This window comes from Pezoporus occidentalis, unplaced genomic scaffold (assembly GCF_034315485.1).
Source record: "Pezoporus occidentalis ecotype Australia unplaced genomic scaffold, CSIRO_AGI_Poc_V1 ctg66, whole genome shotgun sequence".
Taxonomy (NCBI): Eukaryota; Metazoa; Chordata; class Aves; order Psittaciformes; family Psittacidae; genus Pezoporus; species Pezoporus occidentalis.
In genome coordinates this window covers 1668749-1680807 of record NW_026916009.1, presented here as the reverse complement: position 1 = coordinate 1680807, position 12059 = coordinate 1668749, and positions in this window count along the sequence as shown.

Below are 12059 nucleotides of genomic sequence, written 5' to 3'. Positions count from 1 at the left end.
GTAATAGCCTTCTGTTACCAGCAGTTTAAGGACTTGCTGGTAGTGGCTGTGGCATGCAGCACAGAGTTGGGGGCTGTATGTTCTATTTTCCATCATGAAATAGAAGGCATGTCTTTGCAACTTCTGTCCTTGCTGCAACAATAAATGGTGGCTGTTGGGTAGAGTGGATGTTTGCTGATTTAAAATACCTTGGTCAGTTCTTGTGCCAGCTCCCCCATTAGCTGTGCAGTTATGTGAACCTGGGGCTGCTGGCAGTCCAAACTGGGAAAACAGTGTCTAGTTTGTGCATGAACATTTTGGTAAGCAGCATTGATTGCCTTCTCACTCTTTCTGTTTTGGGTACTGTGCAGTTTTTCACTGACAGCAGAAGATTTCTGTACAGTCTCACCCCTCAACAGGACCATGTATGAATTTCCTGAGGTTTCTGTTAATGCTACAGAAGGGGCTCCCTGACGTTGACCCTTGGATATAGATATATCCTAATCAGCAGCATTCACTCTACAGTTTATTGACTTCCTTTTTGTGCTCAGATCCTCTTGTAGCTTTGGGGCAAAAGCAATGTGGTAATGCAGTACCTTCATGAAACACTTTGAGCATACAGGATTCACCCACTTTCCTACCCCTTTATCACAAGTGACAAGAAAGGAGCAGAAAGACTTTTAATGAGAGGAATATCTTTATCACCTGTGGGTTTTGTCACCAGGAAGTGGCGTTGTTGCAATTGCCATGGCAGCTCTTGCTGCTCCTTTCCACTTGTCCAAAGCAGGAATTGGTGGAAAATATTCCAGGCATCTTCCTCTGGGGCCTGAGAGTATGTACCCATCTTGGCATCTCTCTCTAGTTGAGCTTGGGACTGTTTTTAGCAATCACTTTTCAACTAAACAAAAGGCCTGTTTGATGTCTCTTAGGATTCAATGCCAGGTTTGTGGCAGTAGCAGACGGGGAAGAGGAACTACCACATGCAGGAAAAAAAAGACGAAGAAAATGTTCCTCGCATATGGAGGGTGGGGAAGGAGAGAAAATAAGAGTTTCCATAGCAACATTCCTTGAAGATAAGTATTTTTAAATCTGTGTGAATTTTAGCATTCAAAACACAGTTGTGATTCCCACAGAAAGATCTGGGGAGAGCTGAAGTGGAAAGAATTTTTTCCCTACTTTTCAGGTCCTTCCTATTTCTTTTACAGAGGAGCCTGAACCCAAGAGAAATGAAGTATGTGCGATGGCTCTGATGTTAATGCTCCTGTAAAGAAAAGCCTTGCTTCCAGGAGGCAAAAGCATCAGTCATAGTTCTGTATCTCCACCAACACCTGTGACACAAGCACTTGATCATTTCTTTAATGGGAAAAGTAGTTTAAATAGATCAATGCTAGGCCAGTAAAAAGTTGCAAGGACAAATCGTGTAGGATTCTGCATTAAAACCAGTGTAACTTGGAGCAAAATCTGAACTATAATTGACCTACAGATAAGTGATAGTAGTGGTGATAAGGTAGCTGAGGCCTTTTGCTTTGGCCAAAGAAGAGAGGATGCAGAACTGAAAGGGCAGAAGAACCAGTTAAAATGTGTCCCTGATGAGTGCCTCAGTTCCTCAGTGACAGTGGAGCATTGCTGCAGGAGGGCAAGTGATGCTGCAGTGACACTATGAGGTAGGAAATATTTGCTATTTATATGGGGTGTGGGAGGTGGGGCCACCTCTGAACCTCTCTGCTTCTCTGCTTCAGTCTCTGCAGTGCTGAGCAACTCATGGGCACTGGCACGCACTGCTCCTACCTCCCCACTGGCATCCAGGCAGGTCAGCTCTGTCACAAGCCTGGCAGTGAGACATCCAATGCTGTGCCTGCTTGGCTGCCAACTCTAGTCTCACCAAAAAAGGCTTTTTTTAACAGTTGCTTCCAACTCAGTAATGACTCAGACACTGCAGCAAGGGTAAAGTGATCATCTTCCCCTTCAGAGTTCTATGCAGAAGGCCCTGGGTATCCTCTCTAAAAGAGAGCTTGCTGGGCCCAGCCATCAGCTGGATTCAGATCTTTAATTTAACTGATGGAACGAGATGCTCTAGCTGTGCTGTGTACCTGCTGGCCCAGGGGCTGTGTTTCAGCAATAGACTAGTTGATTTCTGCAAGTACTTGATGTTCAGAAGCCTTGGGGAGGGGAGGCTGGGAGGAAATAAATAGTCATATATACATGAGAAGGTGCTATTCACCCATTAAGGCTCTCTCCCTGGACAAATTTCCCTGGGCCATGAATCCAGAAAGAAACAAAAATCTGTTGGAATAGTAAGAGAAAGTGATATTCAGCCATTTATCTTTTGGGGTGAGGGAGAGAAAGCAAATCAGGGTGTCTGAAAAAGCAAAGTTCATATTGTCAGAGGATGGAAATAGGCACTTAGTAGCATTGTTTCATACTGGCCAAGACCCTGATACACAATAAGCAAGGCTCAGATCTAGCTAGGGTGACTTTATTACCCTTGACAACTTCCCTGTCTCCTACTCAATCCTCGAGTGCTTCTAAGTCAGCCTGATACAGGGATGGGCTTTGGAGCACTACGGGCATCAGCAGTAACTGTATTGCTGCTGTAAAGGGGGTGTGGACGAATGCTACTCTGTTATGATGTGTACAAGCTCTAAACTCCCACAAATGCAGTTTCCAGGCCAAAAAGCCCTGTCGTGCCACCTGCAACTGTCCTGCTTGGGGAGAAAAGTGCAGCAGATTTGTTTCTGAACATGTTCTGGCCTTGTGAGGTGGCTGTCCTGCTTTTGCAAGCTCTTCCAGGAGTCTGAAAGGGGGAAAGGTGCCTTGGGAGGAGTGAGCCATGTGAACTAATGGGAGCTGACAGGGATGTCTGCAAGAATACACCGTGGCATATGATGGGAAACCAGCTGGTCTAATGGTTGTAGCTGCCCCACATTCATTGCTGAGCAAGGTATTTGGGAATGGAGAGGGTGTTTGAAGAATGTAGTCCTTCTGTTGTGCAGAATTCATACTAAATTTGCCAGAGCCTGCACCTTGATTTGATGATATTGTTCTAAAAGGAAGGAGTAAATTGATTGCTTGCTAACAGACTGCTCTAAATTAACTTCAAACATGGGCCTGGGCCTGCAAGCCTTTGTATGACTGTCGCTATTATTTATGCTGTGTGATTGCATTGAATACCACTGACTATTCATATGCCGGCCTAGGACAGTTGCACTTAAATCTCAGTTGTGGCTTTCAGTCACTAGAGATGAAATTTTTGAAGCTGTTTAGGTGTTTTGATTTTCTATACCCCATTAAGCACCTACTTGACTATTTAAATGCCTTGATGTTTTTGCAAGTCTAGTATTGTCATAATGCAAAGAAAAAGGAAGTGATGCAGAGGATTTGCTGGATTTGGTTTCATATCCCAGCAGTGATAACTAGCTAGGACCACTTGTTATATGTAGTTCATAGTGAACCTCTTTTTGTGCTTGGGGAGCCTTGATGATGATAGCGACTTTTACATAGTAAAGATAAAAATACTGCAGACATACAGCTTGCATTAGCCTTTATTTATTTTATAGCTGTACTGTTCCAGTGTGGTAAACTGAGCTGAGCAATCACATTTTCTCAATTACCCTCAAGAACTGGAAATCTTTATCACTTCTCTGTTTCTTTCTCCCCCTACTGCAGCACTGGTCTTGAAATTGTCACCACAACTAAAAATCCTCATTGTGTAGAATAAGCTGTGATTTTAAGAAATTTTACAGTGCAGCCTCCTCATAAAACTCCACCAGGTCTTTCACTGATGTGACTCACTCAATTACTCATGTGGGCAGACTTTCAGATAATAAAAGTAGTTAATGGAAAGCTGTGAGAAATACTGCTGGTTCCTGAGGAGGTAGGGGAGGAGGAAGGCTACTTGCAGGTATTTTATCCTAGGAGCTGCTGAGCTTCCAGCCATTTCTTTTAGATAAGCATTTCTCCATTCTGCTTTTTTCCTTTGTATAGAAACAGCTTGAAAAATCAGATTGGCAGTAGAGGAGCAAAAGTACACCAGCTGTATATTTTTGCTTCTCTGCTCTTCTTCCTACATATTAGAGATGATAGCCAGTCTGTGCCCTGAAATCTCTTATCGTAGCTGTGTGTATACTCAACATTCAATACTCTAATGAGTTCTGGATTTCTGAATCAAGGAGTACAGCTAGCAAGTGGATAGATGAGCCCTTTGGCTGGAGGTGTCATGTATACTGACAAGGACCAGATTTTTCTGGAATGAGAAGCAGTCCCTTGAGATTTGGTCAGGTGATACAACTAGAAGGCAGATTTCAATGACATTTCAGTAAGTACACATTGGAGAACATGGCACTTTTTGAAGCTACTGAGGCAGAAAGAGTAAGAAGGTACCACTTTGATGTAAAAGCCCTCATATGCAATGAAATTATACAGGAATTATGGCGTCAAAGAGCCTTAGAATTAAGCCAAAACTGGAACTAGTGGAAGCGGACAAACTGATTAGAGCTGAGGGCTAGCTAGTGTTTGCAAAACAACCAGAACAGTTAACTCTTAGTTGTGTGGTTCTGAGGCTGCTAGATTTTTGAGAGATGTGCTACTGCAAATGGCTCTGTGAGCCCATTCCAACAACAGTGATGGACGTGAGAAGGGAGAGGACATGAGGATGTGCTCATTCTTCATACAAGATGAGCTGGGAGGGAGCCTGTGACTTGGCTTGTTTGACTTGGCACACAGAAGTAATGCATGCGTATTGAAGCTGTGGACCTGAGAAAGTTAAGCTGTCAAATTATATTTAGTGAATGCATGCTGCAGCAAAGTGCAGAGAGGAAAAGAGGGGAATTAATGCATAGCTAGGCCCCACGGGTAGTGAGCACAGAGCAGGGAGTAAGGCTGTTTAGAGAGGATGAATTGCCTGATTCACATAAATCTCTGTGTGCGGTCAGGGATCTACACAGGCTTGTATGATTACTTTGAACAGCAGAGCTCAGTTTTGTTTATCTCTCAGTGGCTCAACCCCAGACTCCATCAGGTGAAGGGTGACCAACCTGTGGCCTTCGAGCCATTCACCTCTGGCCTTGTGCTAGGGATGTCTTCTGCAGCAATCCCATTCCCTAGCTGGGGAAGCAGCAGTCTGACAGGGACTCTTGAAACCAGTGTCACAAGCTGCTGTACACCCCAGCTGTGCACCCACCTCAGCCCCAACTCACTAGAGGCTTGTTAGCTAAGGCTGGCATCTGCCCCATTTGAATTCATGCGTGTGAACACCTCGCTCCATTGTGTTCTCTGGAAAACCCAGTCCTAAAGAGACTAAGATGGAAAGAAAAAATGCTTATCCTTACACCTGTATGAGACAGATCAAACTTCATGTGCTGGCACATGACTTTGGGGTCCTGTCTTACATTCCAGGGTGCTGAGGTTCTGACTTTGATTAGTTTGTAGCAGGATGGTTTATCTTAAGCTCTAACTCTTTCCTGCTAAAACCTCACTCATATGATTCAGAGATATATTTGCCTTTGAAATAAATGAGTCCTTTAAGGTCCCTCTCAGAGGAGGCAGTGCTGGGAAGCCTGGCTGCCTTCTGCACATAAATATTCTGTCAAACCAGATTTGGGCTGAGGTGGGTGAAGCTGCTGTGACTGATGGGGAGCCATCAGTCTCCATCTCCTGTTAGGCAGTACTGCATCGTTTTGATTTGTGCTGTTACCATGCTGCCGGAAATGGCTGTGGGGGAGAGAAAGGGCTGAAATGCTCCTGTGTGTTAGTCAAGCAGGAGGACAAAGCAGTTGGGAGAAGGAGAGCAATGCAGACTGTGATAGTGAGCAAGAGCTGTGCAAAAATTTCTCCTGGACAATTTGGCTGCTCATGGCCTGCATAGGTGGATTCTTCGATGAGTTGGAATCTGGCTGGCCCAGGGGAGGTTTAGATTGGATATTAGAAACAATTTCTTCACAGAGAGGGTGATCAGGCATTGGAACAGGCTGTCCAGAGCAGTGGTGGAATCACTGTCCCTTGAAAGTGTTCAAAGACCATGTAGATGAGGCCCTCAGTGACATGGTTTAGTGGTGGTCTTGGCAGTCCCGGGGTAATGGTTGGACTTGATGATCTTAAACGTATTTTCCAACCTAGTTGATTCTATGATTCCAAAGAGGAACTGCCATCGCAGCCTTGTGAGAGGATCACTTGACCAGATGTGTGATGGAAGGTGGAAAGATGATTCGCAGATGTGGTTTATTATCTTTCCCATGCAATGGAGTTATGCTAGTTCTAGAAACAACACACATTCGTTTGGTGGCTTCTAAGAATATGCAAGGCCATAAAAACCTTTTTGAAGTGGTTTATGTGGTAAAAGCATGATTACAAACAGGACAGGATTAAAAAAGCTCCAGGGGGCAAGTTCCTGGAATTATGCGAGTACCTAAAAATCTGAACTTTAATTTCATACAGGAAGAAACAGAGACCTCAGAGAATGGTTCTAACTGTTGCAGCTGCAGAGCAAACTGGCAAATGTGAAGAAACCATAACTAGGCCAGTAACATCTGCTCCAGTCTGTAGTGAGCTGGAAACAGTATTTGAGAGAGTATTTTTTCTCATGTGCTGTACTGGAGCGTTAACTCCACTGTCTGTACTTTGGGGTCTGTCTCCCCAGCAGCCATATCAGACCTTACTTGGGGGGTGTCACAGGGTCAGGACAGGGTGGGAAAGGACTTGGCAGTTGGTCTGGGTTTGCATCTTTGAGAAGGAACAGTGGCAGGAAAGAAAAACAAGTTAGAGCGGCTCTTTCGTCCCCCTCTCCCTGAGTTCTTTGTTGTTTGAACCCTTGGAAGGAAACTGATGAGCAACTGTACTTTGTGCTGGCTTCTCTTTGAGACCATTTGTTGCCTGTTTTCTTTTAAAGTCTGAAATGTTAGAAAGAGATCATTATTTTTCCTATTTAGTTTGACCTCTTCCTTCCTTAGAGACTTTCTCCCCTTGTACTGCCTCTGTCCTTCTCACACAATGCTGTGATGAAATAAAAGTTCAAGAGAAATCTTGAATTCCTAGGAAAAAAAGCTTGGTATTTGGAATGAGGCATGTTCTAGAACAGTCTGGGTCTCTGTAGCATGTCCTGTCCCTCTCTGGAGGTGCTGTTGGCCATCAGATGTCAATCATGCACTGGCTCCACCTGAGGTGGTACTGAAATAGCAATGTTAGCACAAACACTTCCAGGAGCTATAAACTACCCCATAGGTCACTTGTCTTACCCTTTGTGCAGCAAGTGTTTTACACAGCTGCAGTTTCTCATAAACAGAGAGGCAATCTGTGGTTATAATCTTGATTGCCCAGCAAATTGTGGAATGCCTGAGGAAGCAGGAGGAGAATGTACAGCTGCAGGCTGTGTGGGTTTTTCATTCTGGTTTACAGCAAGGACCGGAGTTGATCCTTTAAGATGCCTTGGGATCCTGGCACCATTTGTTGCAGCACTGGATATGTAGAATCTGCATTCTGTGCTGGGGGGGGCACCCCTGGCATTCTAGTATAACTGTGGGAGTTAAATAAGGTGCTGTTTGCTTCAGGTGCTTTAGATTATATGGCAAAGACCTGCCATGCAGCCAGAGGCAGATCCAGACACTGTGTGAAGTGAGCAGGATGGCATGACGACGTTTTTGTTGAAGGACTGAAGGTACATGCTTCAGTTACAGACTACTTTCTTAAACTGCCCAGTTTTCCCTCCCTCTCCCACCCCTCCCTCCCATCTACTGTGGTCAGTGCATATGGCTGTAAGTTTGGTATCAGAGACCTTTGACTTTTCTCCAGCTGCAAATCTGCCCAGCTCCATGTGATGCAGCAAGCACAGGGGTTTTCAGCTTTTGTTTCTACCATCTACAAAACATGAAAAGAAAAAAAAGGGGGCTCATAAATGGGAACCTCATGAAACTAGAGCAGAGTTACTTACATAAGTGAACTGAAAACCTACAGAAGGATCTGTTGGATATCTGACCTGGTCATCTGTCTAAACAGGATGTTTACTTACATACCCCAATGTGGTGATTGTGCTGTTCAGTTTTCCATACAGCAAAAAAAATGAAAGAGGCTTTTGATTGTGGTTTCTTACTGTCGTGCCAAAACCAGGTGGCCTTTGAGCTACCCCATTATTACTTTTCTCTAATTAAGAATTGGTAATTCAAACTTTGGTATGTGGGACATCCACACAAAGTGCCCAACTACAAGACTGCACACACCAAAGCATTGGCTTGTCCATGCAAGTGTTTGCGAGTAGGTGACTCCCTTGGGTGACTCCCTTGGGTGACTGGCAGAGGTAAAACCCTAACACATGTGAGAGAAGTTGGAAGAATAGTGGTCCCTGTGTTTTTGGGTCTCAACCTCCAGTTTGGTGTCTCCAGCTAGATGCTTGTCTTCCTATTTTCTGGTGACTGTAAGCAGCACTTTTAGGTGGAAAATACATTTGCTTCCAAGTCTCAAAGATACTGATCAAAGGTAAAATCTCATAAAAAAGGATTTTTAAAAAAGTTGGAAAAGTTTAAGCATCTGATACTGTAATTAGGGCTGAGGGGGTATAAAAACTTAAAATTAGTTTAGCACATCACTGGATAGATGGGAAGCCATTAATGTAAATTTAGGGAACTAGTAGTTGGATTCAGTTGGTCTAATTTAAACACGATTTCTAATTCTTTTTGGTATGCATACAGAGGATTATAGGATGGCCATTATTCTGACAGGAGGGTTCTTCATACCTAAATTTTAATCCACAAATGAGTACCCTATTAAAATGTAAGCGTGTGGTGATAACTAGCACCTGATTGCGCAGGCGGGTTGGTCTAGCTACTGTGATGTGCAGCTGTGTGCATGTATTTTTTTTCTTACACCCAGGGCCACTGAGAGGTCAGCAGGTGTCTGACCCATGGGTGGGAACTGTGCAAGAAGGTTTGCTGATGCTGGGTGCAGATCTAAGAGCAGATGGGATCTCTCAGGTTTCCCCTCAAAGCAGGCTCTGATGGTACCCAAAAGCACAGAGAGAAGATGAAACAATTAACAGTTCCCTCTCCCTACAGTCTGGTGCTGCTAATCCAAGTTAAAATTCCTAACAGCATCTTTAGAGAACCTTCCTCTTTACATCTTGACAGCTTTCTCCTTTTGCCGAAAGAAAGATCATGCAGGTTTTCTGGGGAGCTGCCAAATGACAGCTTGACTTCACACCTGAAAAGCAAATGAATGAAGAGAGAAGGCAGCTTTAGCCTGCCTCCAGCTTGGCATAGAAATGAAGAGTGGTGGGAGCATTGGCATGAGCAGCTCCTGGAGCTGCAGCAGCAGGAGCAGATGTGATGAGCAGAGCTCAAGCTAAAGGTACTGTGGAGGAGGGAGCATGGGGCCCATTACCGAAAGGCAAAGGTGTTACTCATCAGCTGCAAGCCTGAGGGTGAGGAGGCCTGGCCATTGCTGATTCTTGGAGATGTGGGACAAGAATGGAGCTCCACACCCGCAGCAGCCTTGAGTTGATTTGGTTGGCTTTTCTTCTCTGAGCCCTTGCAGTGAAGGCTCTGATTAGCTCTCTCAAAAGGCACATTAATGACCAGCAGAGGAGCCGACAATCAGGATTTATTCTTTAATTAGTTCACAGTCAGTAATTCTGGATGTATAACTCATGGTTTATAAACTTTGGGGGTACAGGGCACCAAGAGCAAGCCTGGATGACACTTTTTTAGTCCTTGTTTTAGGGCAGGGAGTGCCAGCATCTGCTGTGAAGAGTTGCAGGCAACCTGACACCGCGCTAGCACAGCCCCGTGCTGGAGCGTGGGTACTGGGTGATAGGGTACTTGTGTTCTCGAGCAGTCACCCCTCCCTTCCCCGCACATGCCATAGTGGGGGGTCTCTAGCAGGGTGTTTTGCAATTCTCAAGACTTCTTGTGAGATTAAGTCTACTGCAGCTGGAAAATATGAATTACCCTTGGCAATTCAACTGCCTGTAGAAAAATTATAGCACACAGTCAAGTAGTTGAAGTTGTGAATTTTGGGCCATATTTAAAATTGGGAGAAAAATGCTTTACATATGAGGGTTTTTAAAGCAGTATAATGAACACTGTGCCTGACTCATCCTTCACATGGGAGAGCTAAGCGAGATAAGAGGAAATATCTCCAGGCAGACACTCCTCAAGACAGGGATTTCTATCTCATTTTTCTTTTAAGGGAAGAAACTTAAAAAGGACTGGCCCAAAGATGAAATGTTTATTGCATGACCCCAGGAGCTGTTTACAATCTGCTTCTAATTCTAGAAATCACCTGGCACCCAGGGCTATCTAGCTGGATGCCTTTGCAACAGCTTTCAAGGCACGAGAACAACTGTTTCTAGAGTACCAGGTTGGTGTACAAGGACTGCAGCACTGGATCTTCTCTAGCTGGTGACTACCACAGAATTGTCTGTAACAGAGAGGCTGGGAAAATATCAGACTGTTGTATTCAGAGTATGTAAGGGATGTCCAATCATGCAGGGCTGCACTACAGAGGCAGCAGAAGCTCTGGAGCCTCACGGGAACATGAAGCAAGTAATCACAGCTGCAATTCATTTCAAAGAGACAAATGAGCTCCCCTAGAGAAAGCTGGGACACTTCTGCTGAGAGGGCTGATTGCCTTTTCTTTTTCCTGGGGGAGGGGAAAGGCTACTTTTGGGTTCAGGTGAAGGAATTCAGTGGGAAAGCCTTCCACATTCCTCTAAGGGTGGGCATTTTCATCACAACTGTAGAGATACTGAGTGACTTGCCTGGGACATAAAGGAAGTCAGTGTTAAAGCCGGGAACTGACCAAACAGACCTCCTAACTCATGGCTTCAGTGTTGTGCTTCAGCCACGAGGCTGTCCTTCCTCTGTTTCTGCTGACCCTTCATTAATACGCTTTTCTGTTAAAGCTGAAAAGCTGACTACTTGGCAGCTGAGAATTTACCCTTCCTCTTGCCCCTGTACAATAGCAGCTTTTCAGGCCGAATCTGCACAAAAGAAACATTTTGTTCTTCCTCTGCTCATCAGAAGAGCAGAGCAGCAGCTATACTAAAAGCATGAGGGTCTGATCCTAGCTCACATTGTATTGAGGACAAAGCTTCCAGAGGTATCAATATATGTGGTGTTACACTGATGCTTTGGGAAGAGTGCTGCTAGCAAGCTGCCACTGAGTAAATTAGTGCAAAATGATGATTAAAAAAAAGCGCCAAGCCTTCCTACAATGAAGGTACATGTTGTTATTTGGTGTTGGCCCTCCAGACTAATGCTGTGGCTGGAGCCAGCTCCAGTTCCAGGGGACACCCCTGGGGCAACAACTCAAGGTGACACTGCTGCCTCTGGAGCGAGATCCAGCCACCGGAGGGATGGAACACCTCTCCTATCAGGAAAGGCTGAGAGAGTTGCGGTTGTTCAAGCTGGGGAAGACTGGGGAGACTTTTATTGTGGCCTTAAAGTTCTTAAAAGGGACCTGTAAGAAAGATGGGAGAGACTTTTTAGCAGGACTTGTGACAGGGTGATGGTTTCAAACTAAAAGAGGCTGGACCTGAGGAAGAAATTCTTTACAATGAGGCTTGGTAAAACCCTGGCACAGGTTGCCCAGAGAGGTGGTCGATGCCCCATCCCTGGAGACATTCAAGGCCAGGCTGGATGTGGTTCTGAGCAACCTGATGTAGCTGAGGATGCTCATTGCAAGGGGACTGCGCTAAGGGACCGCTGAAGGTCCCTTCCAACCCAAACTACTCAATGGTTCCGTAGTTCCGGGGACCGGGCCGAGCCCCGCACCTGATGTTAAAAACAAACCAGACCCCTAAGAAAACTGCACAACAAGGCAGGGATCGCTTCTGCTTTGTACAAACCGCCCGAGGTGAAGGAGAACCGCCCTTGCACACGCTGCAGCCGATCCGCCACCGGACCATCCCACTTATCACCCGCGTCCCTCCGCCGGGCCGGAAGTGGGCGCTCTGCGGGACGGAGGGGAAGGTTGGGGGGGGGGGGGGGGGGGGGGGTGTTCGGTGGGAGGCGGGCGCATGCGCAAGAGGTGTCTGCCGGCCGCGTCCCGTTCACCGCCGCGGTGGGGGTCTGGCGCGCGCGCGCTTCCTGCCCGCG